This window comes from Balaenoptera borealis (genome assembly GCF_965194805.1).
Source record: "Balaenoptera borealis genome assembly, chromosome: 18".
NCBI classification, from domain to species: Eukaryota; Metazoa; Chordata; class Mammalia; order Artiodactyla; family Balaenopteridae; genus Balaenoptera; species Balaenoptera borealis.
In genome coordinates, this window is record NC_138877.1 from 11049860 (window position 1) to 11066026 (window position 16167).

Here is a 16167-nt window from a genome sequence, read left to right on the forward strand (position 1 = left end):
CAACTGGCCTGGACTGGGACCCTCCCTGCCCCCCATGGACCACGTGTCTGCTCTGCTTACTGCCTACAGGCCTCCATCAGTTGCTTCTGGACCACTGGGCTCTGGTGCTTTTCTCTACTCTGGCCAGTAGGAAAACTTCTACTTCCTGAGGCCAGTTCATTTGCAGGGATATCTTAAAATAGAACTGTTGGACTCTTAATGGCATAGTTCTTTCTGCTGTCAACAGCCCTCTCCTTCTAAGAGTGCCCTGCCAGGGCCTCTCCTAGTCCAAACAAAAAGTCAGTCCTTCCTTAAGACACTTACTTGACTTTCCTTTGGCAGAAAATAGCAAAAAAAAAAAAAAAAAGCACAAATTTGCTATGTGAATGATGTCTTCGTATGTGACCCTTGTTCAGTGCACAACTTGAAGAGCCAGACATGGTGATCCAGCACTACAAGATAGAAAAGAAGCTGGATCAGAGGAAAGCCAGGCACAGCTTCCCCTGAAACGTCTCCCTGCATCATCCAAACCTTGGTACTTGAATGCAGAGACCGGACCATCCATTAAGACTTCTGCATGGGACATCACTTCAGGAGCCCATTTTCTTTTCCTCCTATCTAACCCCCTTCTGGAAATATACCATATACTATGGACAAGCCTATACATGTCTTGACGCAAATGTCTCATTCAAGTTCTCTCTCAAAGGGCTCCTGGGCTGGGAGCTCCCAAAACTTCTGGGAGCTGGACTTCTCAGAGCATATGAGAGACCCAGCATGGTCCTAAATTCACAGCAACTCTGTCAGAGGCTCATCTGGACCTACCCCCAAATAATCTGTTATGCAAATAAAAGCAGTTAATAAATAGCCTAATAGCTTTTCTTTCAGTCATTTCCCCCCCAGATCTAAAAGAACTCTTCTGAGTGACTTGAAAGTTCAAGTTAAGGTTTTGAGTCGGAATGAATCCTTTCTCCTTTTCTCAGAATTGTGTTGAAATGACTGGACTCTGCTAGATGCACATTGGGGCCGGGGGGCAGGTACAAAGATGGATGGAAATAGTCCCAGCCCTCAAGCAGCAAATAGTAATAAGAACACATCACGTTTATAGCCTCCAAATTATTTTCATATACGTCAACACCCACAACTTTGAGACGTAGTTATTATTATGTATATTTTATAGGTAAAGAGGCTGAGGCTCAGAGGTCCGAGCTTGCACAAATAGTATGAGTTGAAGTGGGACCTGCAACGGACTCCTCTGCTCTAAATCTTACCTCTCCCCATGAGTGCTGGCTATGTCTATAGTCCAGAGAGGAAAATAGCATGATCTGTGTCACAAGAGTGGTGCAAACAAAGTTGTGGGCACTGAGGGAGGGGGATATATGTCTCTGAGGGCAAGGTGAGGTGAAGGTGCAGAATGGGGAACCTAAGGGAGCACAGGTGGGGTTTCCACTGGTAAGTTCAAATGAAAAGGCAAATCAGTGTGAGGAGTGGCCCAAGTACAGCCATACATGAGAAGGGAGAATTTCAGCTGATTGGGGAGTGTCAAGTGAACAGTCGAGCACAGCTGGTCTGGGTTGTGTGCAGGGTGCAGAGATAGGGAAGGAGGAGTGAAGTAAGGGAGGTTGTCACAGGCCAGGCTGCTGAGTGTACTGTGAGCTCAGTAGCACCAGGAGCCACTGGGGGATGGACAGCTCAGATTTGGGCTTGGGAGGAGAGATGTTAATTTAAGAGCAGGGTGAAGAAGGGATTATCAGAAGGGACAGAAGATACTTCCAGATACTGTCAGGGCCAACTAAGGGAGTTGGGGGGCGGTCTCTCAACTAGGGCAACAACAGTGGGACCAGAAAGCAGTGAGAAGTGTGGGATTACTAGAAACACCTCATATCTATTTCTGGAGGTTTTAAATGCACATAAACATATGTATTAAGCAGTCCCTTAATTCTTTTTCAGTGGCAGAATCCTATTTATCAGATACCCCCTTTTGTGGAAGTCAATTCTATTTTTAAAAAATAAAGCATATTAAAGCAGAGTTGCCCTGGCAACAGAGAGGTGCTCGAGTGCCTGGAGCACCAGCTTCCCCAGGTACACCCGGAGCTTAGCTTGAAAATCAGATCTCAGGTGGCATTCAGGTGCTGCCTAAATACACCTTATCTCTGTGGACATATTGTCTCAGTTTTTGTTTCATTTTGTTTTCTGGAAAATTGAACTTAGGTTCTTTTATACTGTCTGTGACTGATCCTAGCCAAATATTGCTCTGTAAAAGTTTCGGAATCTCAGGACTCAGGAAGGTCCCTGGTACCATTGAGACAAATGTTGGTCTTAGTTGCATTTTCAGCCAGCCTGCCAGTCACACTTCTACATACTGGGATGCAGCAGTAATCGATGAGTCAGTCTCTGAGCTCAAGGAGCTTATGAACTAGTGGGAAGACACGTAATAAATTCACGTGAGCAAATAACACTTTTAGGTATTTTAGGTATAATAATCAAGTGCTATGAAAAAAATAAAGTAATATGATTGAGAGCAAAGGAGACAGGGAAATCTGACAAGATGGTGTTTGAACAGTGGTCTGAAAGATAAGGAGGAGGAAGTCCCATGTGGATCTGGGAGATGAGCATTTTAAACAACAGGAGCAACAGGTGCCAAGCCTATGAGCCTGGAATCATTCGGTGTGTTGAGGGTCCAAACAAGGCATGTGTGGCTGGGTAGTGGCCAGCGAGTAGGAAAGGGGTAGCAAGTAGGTTCTCCTTTGGCATGGGCAGATCAGTAGGCCTTGTAGCTGGGACAATGAATGGGATTTCATTCTAAATATTTTCGGAAGCTTTCAAGGGAGTGAAATGTTCTGGTTTGCATTGTTACCCAGGATGCTGGAAAATTGACTGGTCAATGGACTGTAAAGGGACAAGAGTGGAAGGAGAGAGGCCACTTAGGCAAGAGAGGATGCTGTAGGCATCAGAACTTACTAGTCAGCAGAACTTACTAGTGAATTTCAGTGGGATGTTATAAAACAAGAGTAATCCATAAGAACTCCTATCTTTTTTTCTTGAGAAATTTGGTGGATGGTGATGCCCTTTACAGAGTTGGACAGGACCAGGGTTAGGAGTTGATTTAGCCTAGAGCATGGGTTGGGCAATGTGGATAGGAGTTTATAGTTCTGCTTTGGCTTCTAAGTAGCAGAGATCCAAGAAGAGATGCTGAGGGGGCAGTTGGCGGCTGGTGCTCAGAATGAAATTGGGCTGGAGATATTGATTTTTAAACCTAAAAGATCAATCAGTAGTATCTATGAGTGCTTACTATGTGCTTGGCACCACTGGAAGAAAAAATACTTTCTATTGTCAGAAAAGTGCTTTTTACTGAGAACTGGTTCCCTGAATACTACAGAGCTAAGGCAGAGCAGGACTTCACCTTTGGGCAGGACAGTGAGATGGAAAACTCACCTGTTTCTGAGAAGAGACTTTCCAGGGTAACCATCTGGCATTCTTTGCAGAGTGCCAGATCTTTGGCACAATTCTGTTTTTGAAACAACACAATTAAGCTTCTGTGAAGCATGGTGCTGTGTAAATCTACTGTGTTAGATATATCATCTTGACATTTAGGTACTGTACCAACAGCATCACACTGCACCCAAACAAAGAAGCCTTTCAGTGTGGTCTCTGTTGAACCTGAGATGGAAATAGCTATGTGGGAAAACAAATCTCTCATGGGTTGTAAGTACTATTCTGACCAATTAATACTTACTGTGTATCTATAGAATCTCCAAGTGTTTAATTCCTTTGAACCAACACTTGTCACTGCCAGTCCTTAAATGAATCAGTTTAATATTAACAATGTAGTACTATCGTTATTTTTATTATTTCTATTATTTATGTTGTGTTGTATTATTTCACATTTCCAACTCTGCGGAAGCAGCTGTGCCAAGCATATTAAAAATACGTTTCTTGCCAGAATTAGATTTGCTTAAAAAAAAAAGGAAGGCAGGAAGGCAAGAAAGAAAGGAGGGAAGGGAGGGAGGGAGGGAGGAAGGAAGGAAGGAAAGGAGGAAGCAAAAGGAAGAAAGAAAGAAAGACTGAATTTCAAAGGTGAGCTCCATAGGGACAGGTAGTATGCTGGCGGTTTTAGTAATCAGCACCAAAATGTATTAGACAATATAAACTTTTCTTCTCTTTCTTCCATCTATCTATCATTCTTGGGATGCCAGTCTCAGAAATCTAGACTAGGGGACTTTTGAGAGTTGTTCATATATCTATCCATCCATCTATTAATTCACCAAAAAGAGAATATTTCAGTGTTGGTGGATCAGGGCATAGGAAAACCTTATCATATGCCAGGCAGGCACTGTCCTAGATACTGGAGTATTTGTTCATTCTCTCAGCACATGTTTGTATTTTGCCTCCCATTAGCCAAACACTGTGTGAGGCACTGAGGATATACTAGTGAAGGAGAGATATGGTATTTGCCCTTTAATTAGTTCATGCTTTAGTAATTAAATAAGTAATTACCTGGATATTAATAAGTGATAAAATATATAAATACAGGAATTTTTTTTATTTAATTGTGGCAATGCTGCAAAGGAAAAGTACAAAGTACAGTCGTTCCTTAGTATCTGTGGGGGATTGGTTCCAGGACCCCTGAGGATACTAAAATCTGGGGATGCTCAAGTCCCTTATATAAAATGGTATAGTATTTGCACACAACCTATGCACATCCTCCCATATACTTTAAATCACCTATAGATTACTTATAATACCTAAAGCAATGTTAATGCTCTGTAAATTGTTGCCAGTGCGTGGTTAATTTAAGTTTTGCTTTTTGGAATATTTTTCGAATATTTTCGATCTGTGGTTGGTTGAATCTGGGGATGTGGAACTCACAGGTACCAACGGCCGATGAGAGTACATAGCAAGAGGGCCTCACCTGGGGTGAGAGGAAAGGGCAGATGGGGAAAGGTTCATTGAGGAAATGATGTTTCACTTGAGACCTGGATGATAAGTAAAATGGAACCAGGAAAAGGGGCATTGGGCAAGGAGTAAGATGAAGTAGCCCTAAAAAAACCATGGAACCTGCTTTCAAGGTCTCTCCTTTCCTACTCCCCAGAAAAAGCTGAAGTAGGATTTGACAGAAATCTCTTAAGGAGTTACGGCATATTGAGAAAAAAATGCTTAGGAGTCTGCTGAAATGAAGTGCTAGAATTTGGCTAATAGATTTGGGCTATCTAAAAAGATAAGTTTGGCAATCATCCACATGAGGTTAATGGTTGAAACTACAGGAATCCATGAGTTCAGAGCCTTGGAACCCTAGTATTGATAGACCAGGAGGCAGAAGTGGAGGCAACTATAAAATGGACAAGAGGTAACCTGGGAATCAGGAGACCACTTAAAGATTGCACTGCTGTGAAAACAAAGAGGTTTTTGGGTTTTTTTTTTCCTGAAGAATTTGAGGTCGCAGGATGATGGTCTTGTTTTGATAATGTCAGATGCTTCATGGAAGTCAAGGATAGTGAGAAATTTATAAAGGCCAGTAAATAAGAGGCATATAATATAAAAGTATTAGTGCGAGAGAAGCTGGGGTTGTGGCAGTTCTATTTTAGATCAGAGAGGACTTCTCTGAAATGGTGAAATTTGAATTGAGTTTTAAATGACAGAAGGAACTGTATCCATGCAGAGCAAGGAGGTGGTTCTAGGTAGATGGAATGGCAAAGTTTCTAAGGCAAGAGTAAGTTTGGCACATGTAATGAGGAATACTAAAAGCGTTGGTGTAGCTGAAATGAATATTCCAGCTGTCACGTCAAAATGATAGCGTATTCTAAAATGACCCTCCCCCCAAAGCATTAACTATCCATTGATGGACTTTATACCTCTCAACTTTACTTCATTATTCAGCATATTTCTGTAAAAGTAAGCCAGGTCATCCTTAAAAATCTATCAATCCATTCTAACACATAGTCATTGAACACTTTGTATACGTCAGTCATTCTAATACTAGGAATAAATCAGTGAACATAACAAACAAAATGTCATTCCAGTGGGAGTGATACAAAAAACAAAGCAAAAAAAGAGTAAATTATATAGTATAATATTATCTAGTATAATTATATAGTATATTATATATAATTATATTATATATAATTATATAGTATATTATATATAATTATATAGTATATTAGATTGTGAGAAGTGCTAAAGAGAAAAATAATGCTGGGAAAAGACATAGTTTTTTCCACGCATCTCTTCACTAACCCAATTGTTCATACATCCATTTATACATGTATCCATCCATCCTACTTTGATGGAATACAGGCCAGGCATTGAGGATACAAATTAAATTGTGAGACTTCTTCTTCCAGCTATGTCAGAGTTACCGCTACCAAATGTGTTTCCTACATACTATAAAACTGAGAAAAAGATGTATGAAGTTTTCCACCATTGAGCAGCAGGGAATCCTTGAGATACAGAAATATGAGATAAGCCCTGTGTTTCCTGCTGGGGGCATGCTCTGGACCAAAGTGCAGGGAGGTGGAGCCCAAGCAGAGAACAGTGATTTTGCTGAGCTGTGGAGGCTAAGATGAGAGTTCAGGACTGCTGAAGCATCTGGAATTCTCAGGCATAGGTACTGGAAAGGAGGTGTCTAAGGAGAGCAGGGACCCTAGGATTCTATGAATGTGTTTTCAGTGAATCCTTGGTTAAGGGCTAAGCTATGCAATCAGAGGGGGAAGTTCTGTGAGTCTTAAAAGAGAATGATTGCTTCAGGGCTGAGAGCAGAACAAGAGATATTACAAGTTACATAAGGCTGGAAGACAGAATTCTGCTCCTGTTAGACTGGTAGACATCTCTGAGAACCTTGGGCATTTAGTTCAGACCCCAAAAGCACCACATTCTGTGAGCAAAGACCACACCCCAGATAAGGGCCATACCAGAGGACTAAAGACAAAACTGGGCTAGGCCAGCCCTGACAAAGAACCAAACCAACTTTGATAGGACAGAAAGGATTCCAAGTAATTTAATTGTTTGCCAAACAAACAGCTATGTAGTAAAGGTCATAAACACTGCAATTAAGCAAGAAAAAGAAATAAAAGCCATAAAGATGGAAAATGTAAAAACTGTCTTTTTTGCAGATGACATGATTATTTATGTAGAAAATCCTAATAAGTCTATGAAAAAGCTACTAGAAGTAACAAGTTAATTTAGCATGGTTCCAGAATACAAGGTCACAAAACAAAAATCAACTTTATTTCTATATTCTAGCAGCAAAACAGCTTGGAATGAAATTTAAAATGAATTTTAAAATGCCAAATTAAAAAATTTAGAAGTTCGCTCATGAGAGCCATTGTTAATAGCATGCAAAGGCAAGTCACAGACTGGGAGAAAATGTTTGTTTTGTGAACATACACATACACACATATATTTATTATAAGAAAACAAATTAATCAATAAAAAATGGGCCAAAGGCTTGGAAAGCTTCACAATAGAAGATATAAGAATAGTCAATAAGCTCATGAAAAGATGTCCAACATCATTCATTATCAGTGAAACTCAAATAAAGACACCAAAATAGCATTTCACACTGACTAGAATGGCTAAAATTTTAAAAAGACTGATATACCAACTGTTGGAGAGGCTGTGGAATTATTGGAACTCATACATTGCTCATGAAAGTGAATAATTACAACCATTTTGGCAAAGTTTGGCAGTCTTTTATGAACTTAACACACACATACACACACATATATATAAAACAGCAATCAGCAAACACACTCCTAGAAATGAAAATGTATGCCTACAAAAAGACTTACTTGAGAATGTTCACAGTAACTTTTTAAAAATTATAATCCCAAACTAGAAACAATGCAAGCAAACCAAACTAGAAATAATCCAAATGTCCTTTAATAGAATGGAAAAACAAATTGTGTTATATTCATACAATGGAGTGCTAATCAGTAATAAAAACCAATTAACTACTGATGCATGTGTTGAGAAGATATTTTGTAATGTTTGTGAAACAACCTCCTTCGAGACTCAGCTCCAGTTTCTCCTACCCTGAGAGCGATATTTGAGGCCCGTGGCCTCATTGCACACAGAGTAAGGTGCTGTCTCTCCTGTTATTCAGTGGTTTTATCCTACTTATGCTCATCTGTATCACTGTGCTTAAAACAGAGTTTTGTGAATATGTATTTTCTTTTCCATCTATCTTACCAGATTAAGAGCTCCTTGAAATCAGTGATGGTTTTACTCATCTCTGAATCCCCAACATTCTGCCCAGCACTGGACACAATGTATAAACTCGATCAATATTTGTGAAAGAAGGAGTTCCCTGGTGGCCTAGTGGCTAGGACTCAGCGCAGTCCTACTGTGTCTGGGTTCAATCCCTGGTAGAGGAACTGAGATCCCACAGGTTGTGTGGTGTGGCCAAAATATACTTTAAAAAAAAAAAAAAAAAAAAAAAAAAAAGCTGCTGTTGGGACTACCCTGGTGGTACAGTGGTTAAGAATCCACCTACCAATGCAGGGGACACAGGTTCAAGCCCTGGTCCAGGAAGATCCCACATGCCACGGAGCAACTAAACCTGTGCACCACAACTACTAAGCCTGTGCTCTAGAGCCCGCGAGCCACAACTACTGAGCCTGGATGCCACAACTACTGAAGCCCACACGCCTAGAGCCTGTGCTCTGCAACAAGAGAAGCCACCACTATGAGAAGCCCACGCACCGCAACGAAGAATAGCCTCCACTCGCTACAACTAAAGAAAGCCCGCGCACAGCAACAAAGACCCAATGCAGCCAAAAATAAATAAAAAAATAAATTTATATAAAAAAAAGAAAATTTGTGAAAGAATAAAGAGACACCACAGATGCATCTTTTATTTGCTTTGAGTCTCCTAAGGCCAGTACAATAGAGATTCAGTAGTGTCTGTTAAATAATAAATGAATCTTATTACTTGGATGTAAGTAATTAGAGGGCTTGACTGGGTTTCTATCCCAATATTTGTTTTTTATCACCAACAGTTTGGCCAGATTAGTTACAGACAATTTAGTTTAATCCAAGTCAGCTTATCCAAGGCCGTACAACTGGTCTGGTGTTAGAGTTGGGACCTGGGCTACTAACTGTTCTTCCTACCTCACAAAAGCAAGTGTAGTCTGTCAGAATCCCTGCAAGGGGGATGTCATCCTGTTTGGCTGGACCATGTTGGCAGCAGTAGGTGGGCAGTGCCATCCTGAGGGCAGCAGTTGCTGTTCTGTTGCTTCCTGACTGCAGCCTGGCCCTTCCCCTCTGCGGGGCATAGCAGAACTCTTTTTCTGAGAGCTGAGTAGGAGCAAGCCTGGACACAGGAGTGAGCAGAGGATGGTTGGGGGGTTGGGGGGTGGAGGGGTGGGGTGGGCATTTTAGCCTCTTCACGCTCGAGAAGGCAATAAGAATCATCTTCCTAGAGATAAGGGCAGGGGTAGAAACCAAGTCTGTCCGTAACTGCAGGTATAACCTTAGCAATAATCTAAAAAATATTCTCAACTTGGACAGAGGAAATTGATAATCGTGTCTAAGAACAAAGACATGAAGAAATTTTATTAATTTTGTTGGTTAGAAGGTACTTTCATTTACCTAATGGTACCAGAAGGATACTTAAATGTGTATTCCACTCATAGTCATTAAAAAACATTCTATTTAAAATAATTCTGTTCTGATTTGGCCTTATGTATTGCTTCTTACAGAATGTAAACAAGAAAATATTATACAGAAAGCTCTTGACATTGTCTTTGGATAGGCTATGCCTATTTCAGGGAACATCAAGTATCAGATGTGATGATACCAAAGAGGGAGGAGGAGGAGAAAGGAATGAATGGGTGGAGATTTGTTTAAGGGTAGAAGCCAAACTGTCTGATATTTTCATCCTCTCAACTAAACAGATCTTGTCTTCCTTCAATACTTGAAGCTTCACCCCTATCTCCCAATCTATTCTCTCTTGCTGATCTTTAGTTACACATGAATCTAATGAAAGAAAGGCAATAAAACATGAATGACCAATGGATGGGCTTAACATCCACTATTTGAGACAGCACTTGGTGTAATGTAAAGCTAAATAAAGCTGTTGTCACTTCCATCTCCAAAGAGGTGCTATTGTTCCAAGTGGCTCTCCAGTTTTGGAATGTGTAAGGAGGTATTTTCTATCATAGGATCATATAATCTTCCTGGCCCACTCTACAAAGCCATCCTAAGAAACATGTTACCCACTCTCTGTTCTCATCTTCGTAAGTAGTACTATATGCCACCAGGCTGAGTGTTGTCATACTAGAAGAAAGAGTATAGATTAGTCCAACGCATATCCCAGCTTAAAAATGGCAAATCTGGAATGTAGAGACTCACCTGTATTTGAGTTCCTGTTGAGAAATCTACACTTTTGATTATATATTGTGCATCTGTAAATTACTGGATTGACCCTGTCCTGGGTAAAAAAAAAAAAAAAAAAAAAAAAAAAAATCATGGCCACCAGGACCAAAGGATCAATAAATTTTGAATAATGTAATTACAAAATTGGTTCTGATAAAGGAAAATGGAATAAACCTGCTGCAACTTTCATCCAGCATTCTTCCCACCTCTGTTTTCATAATCATTAAATCATCTTATTTCACAAATACTTTCTAATATTTCATTGTACTTTTCTGCTTAAATCTAGAGTGTCAATCTGGCATTGACTTTTCCAAGTGCAGTTATTATTATAGGACATACTATAGTGTAAATCAGCCTAGATTTATTTTGCATAATTTTAGGCTATTTCTAAGACAGTATTCTTTCAGTTTAATAGGGTAATGATTTTGAACGAATACATCTTTTCTTGTCCTTGGAGTCACAAACACACACTTCCAATGTTTTCCTTTTATTTATTGCAGAAATTAAACTAGAGATGCCTCTTCTTTATTCTTTCTCCTTTGTACATAGCACTAATAAGTTTATTCATTGATAAATGGTCCAGATCCTTTCCTTCCAGCCATTGTTTTCCTCCAGACCAAAGTTGCTTCTGAGCAACTTCAAAGTTCAAGTATTAAGAATGAGTCAGAATCGGTTGTTTCTCTTTTACTCAGAATTATATTAAAATGAACCTGTTCTAATTGGCATTAAGGTAATTAACTTCAGCTTCACTCAGCAGGAACCTCACATAATCTGAGTCAAATTTGGCAAAACTCAACCCCCATTCTGTGTGCAGAAGGGGCACCTTAGAGTATTGATTTTTGTTGTCCATCAGTTGCTGGCAGTGGTGTGAGTGGAGGACTCAAGTAGGAAGGCTAAGAAGAAAGTACCCCTACTCACTACAGCAGCCACCCTGAACCTCTACAACAAAACAGACGGGTATTACCAACATGGCTAAGCTCTCATCTCTCCAAGGGAGGCACTCTATTATAGGGGATGAATCAGACAGTCCTGAGTTCAAATCCCAGTTCTGTCTCCTACTTGCTCCCGATGTTGGCAAAGCTTTATAACTCAGCCTGATATCCATCCCTGAGTTTCATTCTCTGTAAAATGAGGGTGGAAATAACTACAGTGGTAGTGAGGCTTCCATGAGATATTTGCTCAGTGCCGACAGTCAATACATGGCTGTCAATACATAGCTGCTATGTGATTATGATTATTGTGGGACTCTTTCAAAAGAGGGTCACCAGCTTCTTAGCCTTGTTGAGCTTAAGACTCCCTATGAAGGCAGAAGCCTGGGTTTGAGTTGTCTCAATGGACAGTTCTACTTCTGGCATGCCTTGGGTTGCAGGTTGGGTCCCCAAGTCGACCCCTTCTCCAGTTCAGGCTATCACAACTGTGATGGCCAAACTCCATATTAAAGCAGAGTTTGTGCCTAGAAGTGGAGTTCATGTCTAATTGTACTTCACTGATAAAACAACAGCAAAGTCAGTTCATTAGTAAATTAATACATAATCAACATTTTTTTAGCTTTATTGAGGTATAATTGACATATAAAATTGTAAATAATGAACATTTTAACTGGAAGTTGCTGGTCATTATTATTTCAAATGTTCTGAAAGAGGGGTATAGGTGTGTATCCATTTAAACTAATAACAAATTCGCTAAATGTCTTTTTTGGAAGTGAAAACAATGCTACCAGTCAGAAGTTTTTGTATGTTCCAGCTTGTTAGGGATTTCTAGACAGAGCCAGATTTGTGGTTTGGCCTTAACGTAAATATTCAAATAGTTCTTGATGATTTTTACTGGGCTTACACTTTGTCAAAGTCTAGAAACGAATATGCATATGTTTTAGAGAAACACTATAGTTTTTAGGTTAAATCTGCTTTAGTTATGTGACATATATGAAAATTATGGATGGCACTAGATGGCATTTTTTGTTATAAGCATATACCCTATAAGCTGGTACCTTCATATGGGTAAAAATATAAAACAAACGAAAGAAATACTGCTGAGTTTTAACATCATTTTTTGAACTCTGAAGAGCCAAGAAATTGTTGGGCAAAAAATCAATACTGTCTCATTGCCTCTGTGCCTGGCCCCATTCTATCAGAAACACTATCTTGTGTTGTAAATCTTTAATTTGCTTCTAATGTGGTAACAATCTCAGAAGGCTTGCAAAGTCTTTTAGATAAGTAATACAAGCTCAGTATCATTTGGTTTTTGAATGTAAAACGAATAAAATACATGTCAAGGCAAGTGAAAGCCTTTTATTTAATCAAATATAACTTATGTAATATATTCCAGTAGTCCTTGTTCTTCTTTCACATTTATATAATTTTTGTATACTTGCAAGTCTTCAAGCTTGCTTTTATTATCTGTTTCTCACAGCCTCCTTATGAGGTAAGATTAAGTAGCTTGCTTTAAAGGCAAGGTGCCAGAAGAATAGAGAGATGAAGTCAGTATCCCAGAGTGACCCGGCAAAGAAGTAGCTGATCCAGATTACAAATTCCTGGTCCCTTGGTCCCTTACTCATTAGCCACTAAGTCCCAGCTCCTCTCATTTCTTCACATCCTCCAAGTTTCTTATTCTCTGCTTATTTTAATGAGGCCCATGAGACATCCTTTAGGTTAGACATCCTATTCCTACCATGCTACCACTTTCCTACCCCTAGGAAAAATTTATTCTAAAGCCTAGGGAAAAGTTAATTTGCTGATACTTATTCCAAATTGGCCTGCTACAGCCACTGAATATTACTTTTCCCTTCAGAGGTGTGGGTTATGGACCTTTCCTACAGAGATTCAACATACCTGGTCTCCAAGATGCAGTCCTGGTTTCTGAACAGCATTTCTACAAATCCCTCATGACCTTTATCCTCTTTGACTTGCTAATAAAGCCTTATCCAAGGGCTAAGTGTGGGAAAAAGAAATAAAATAAAGAGGAAGGATTTTTGTAAACACCGAAGTCTGTGGAATTTTATCTTGTTCTTCACAGTACAAGATATGCTCTAGCCCATATCACTACCTGCTGAAACACATGTTTTCTTGTACATAATCTGTCCTGAGACTCCGTGAGTGCCACAGTCCTAATCTTTCTTCACCTTCTCTCATCACTTCCTTGGCTATAATATGGTAGCCATATTAACACCTCTCCCATCCTTGTCTGACTGTTGTAGATAATATAATGCTAGACTCCTGAGGTAGAAAGATTAAGATCTTCTTAGGCAAAAATGAACTCAATTGGCATTCATTATGAATCCCTTTGAGATATAAACCTGCATTTAAAAAAAGATGTTCCCATCTTTGTAATTAGGTGCCAAGTCCCTGCTGTCATCCCAGTGTGTATAATATATTGGTGGAAATGATCAGTAGTTGGTCCAGTCCAGGGCAGTTTTAAATAAATCACACTGATTTTATGAGCTTTGGAGCTGCACTTACTTGGTAATCTTTTACACAGTAATCCTTGGCCAGCATAAACAGTAGGGATTTATAATACCACATGATCATCCAAAATATATCACCTTCCAATTAAGGGAATGCCAGGTGACATCCATCTATCCAAAACCAATTATTGAGTTATCAAAATAGCTGGCTGTTACGCTAAATTAAAACCACAGTTATCTCAAGTGTCTGTAAAACCAGGGAGATATTAAACAGTTTGATTTCAACTTTCTTTTCTAAAAGCACTTAGAATATCCTCTTCGTGTTCTTATCTTGGTAGATAGTATATAAAAGATATGATTTTATCTTGTTGATGATTGAGGAAGTGCTAGCATTTCATGTCATAATGATGACTCCTCTGCCTCATTGTGCAAGATATGTGGATAAGCTATGAGCTTTGGACTAAAAAAATGCTGAAGCTAGGAAATAACCTGGACTACTTGTGTTTGCTTGTTTATTTTAATCAAATCTCAATGGCAGCTCTATTTGTTGCATTTTGATTAATTGAAGTTTTAGATTTCTAGAGTAGAATGGTAATTAGGATGCTATAGGCTGCTAATTTTTACTTTATTTCTTTAAATGTCTATGTAAATATGAACACTTCCAATATTCAAAATGCCATACTCAGAGATCAAGTTAAAAATTTTCATGATGTCTGGTGAGCAGATAAGAATAATTTGTGGTAGAAATTATGGTTATAATAGTGGAAAGAAAAAAATGTAGTCATGGTAACTCATTTTCACTAGGTTTGAAATTAAAAGAAAACCACCCATCACAAAAGCCTAAATAGATTTTATAAGGTAATACTCACAATAAAAATTCCTGATCACAGTGTTGCCTAAAGAAACCAATTTTTGTCGTTATAATGAAATCATCACTATTTGCATTTGACCCCTTAATTTACCAAATGGCACTCATTGATGCAGGTTGATTGTAATGCTGTCAGTCTGTAACTTATACAGATAATCAACACACTATAGGCAAAGGACACATGAGTTATTGCGGCTAGGCTGAGACATCAACTCTTGACCTCTTGCACAGTCACTTCTGGGCTGATTCCATTGCTTGCTCACTCTGGAACATGTTCTTGTACACTCTGATGTTAAGCACTACTTTGACAAGATGTATTATTTAGAACCTTGTGAATTAGTCTATGGCATCCTGTCAGAATTATATTTTGATATAAATTACAATGTAACTGTGAATCATATTCAGAAAATCATGGGTAGTCTAGCTCCCATTTCACTATATCTCTTTTCTACCTACGTATTTTATATCAACTTGGATGTATTTAGGAAGGAATTTTGCTCCAAAGCGGAAGTAGTTTATCTCAAGTCCAGAAAATGGGTTATAATAAAATTGGAAGCCAAAGCCTTTGTTGATTTTATTAAAAAAAAAAAAAATTGGGAAAATAATCAGCAAATTTTATCATTTCTCTTCACTGGTATATATTTTATATTCCAACCTTATTACTTGTGGTTTTACTTTGCTAGAAAAATACATTTTAGAGGGAAACAAATCTAGCAGCTACCTACTTTTGTACGAGGATATAAAGTCTCACTGTTTTCTTTGTATCGATCACTACGTCCTGATGTCCTATACTCTGATTTTTTCATTTCTATTTAAGAGGCAACAAGCAAGGCATAATGTCTTTCAAGAGCACAGTGATCATTCACAGAACTGAAAAATGATTAATGAAATGATATCCCAAGACCTGAATAAACACAGCATTAGTGCTGGAAAATGTCAGCCCTACTGCTTCAAAAGGGCAAAAGCGTCGCTGGACCCAAGCTGGTATTTTTCATTTTGTAAAATGGACTCATCCTGAAATTCTCCAAAATATTCATTTAATTCCTATTAAGAGGCGTGTGTTGAATTGTAAATGATATTAATGATACAACAGTGCTTGATAATGTCAGCTATATTCAGCTATATGTCATTCATTGTATTTAACCCTCTGGGCATTTAGAAAGCCCTTACCTTCTAATATTCTCTTGTCGTCAAATGCTGCCCAATGCTATTTACCAAAGAATTTGATGGTTACCTTTAATCATATGATACCCTCTTTTTTATGGCACATAAACAGAAGTTCTAAATGAATGCTAGCTGATTCTTGTAAACAGAATGATAGATCACAACCCACCTGCCTTACTCATAAGATGGACTCAATGTGTACTTAATACAAAAAAACCAAAATACACTGAAATATATATATACTCGATAATATATTTTTCATATATATTCCTTAGTCAGTATCCTGTTTAGGGGATGTTAAATTGTGGAAAAGACGAAAGAAAAACACGATCTTTGCTTAAATGTCCTTCGTAGGACATTAAGCTGCCTCCTATTTACTGTGTTA

The 16167-nt window shown here is 38.8% G+C and overlaps 1 long non-coding RNA gene across 1 annotated transcript in view; it reads right to left on the bottom strand.

The window, feature by feature from the left end:
• Positions 1–1983: 1983 nt before the first annotated feature.
• LOC309615739 overlaps positions 1984–16167 on the bottom strand; it is a 56131-nt gene continuing 41947 nt past the window's right edge. Inside the window, exon 2 of the long non-coding RNA XR_014237036.1 lies at positions 1984–13277. This is a non-coding gene — a long non-coding RNA (uncharacterized lncRNA). The remainder of the gene's footprint in view (positions 13278–16167) is intronic.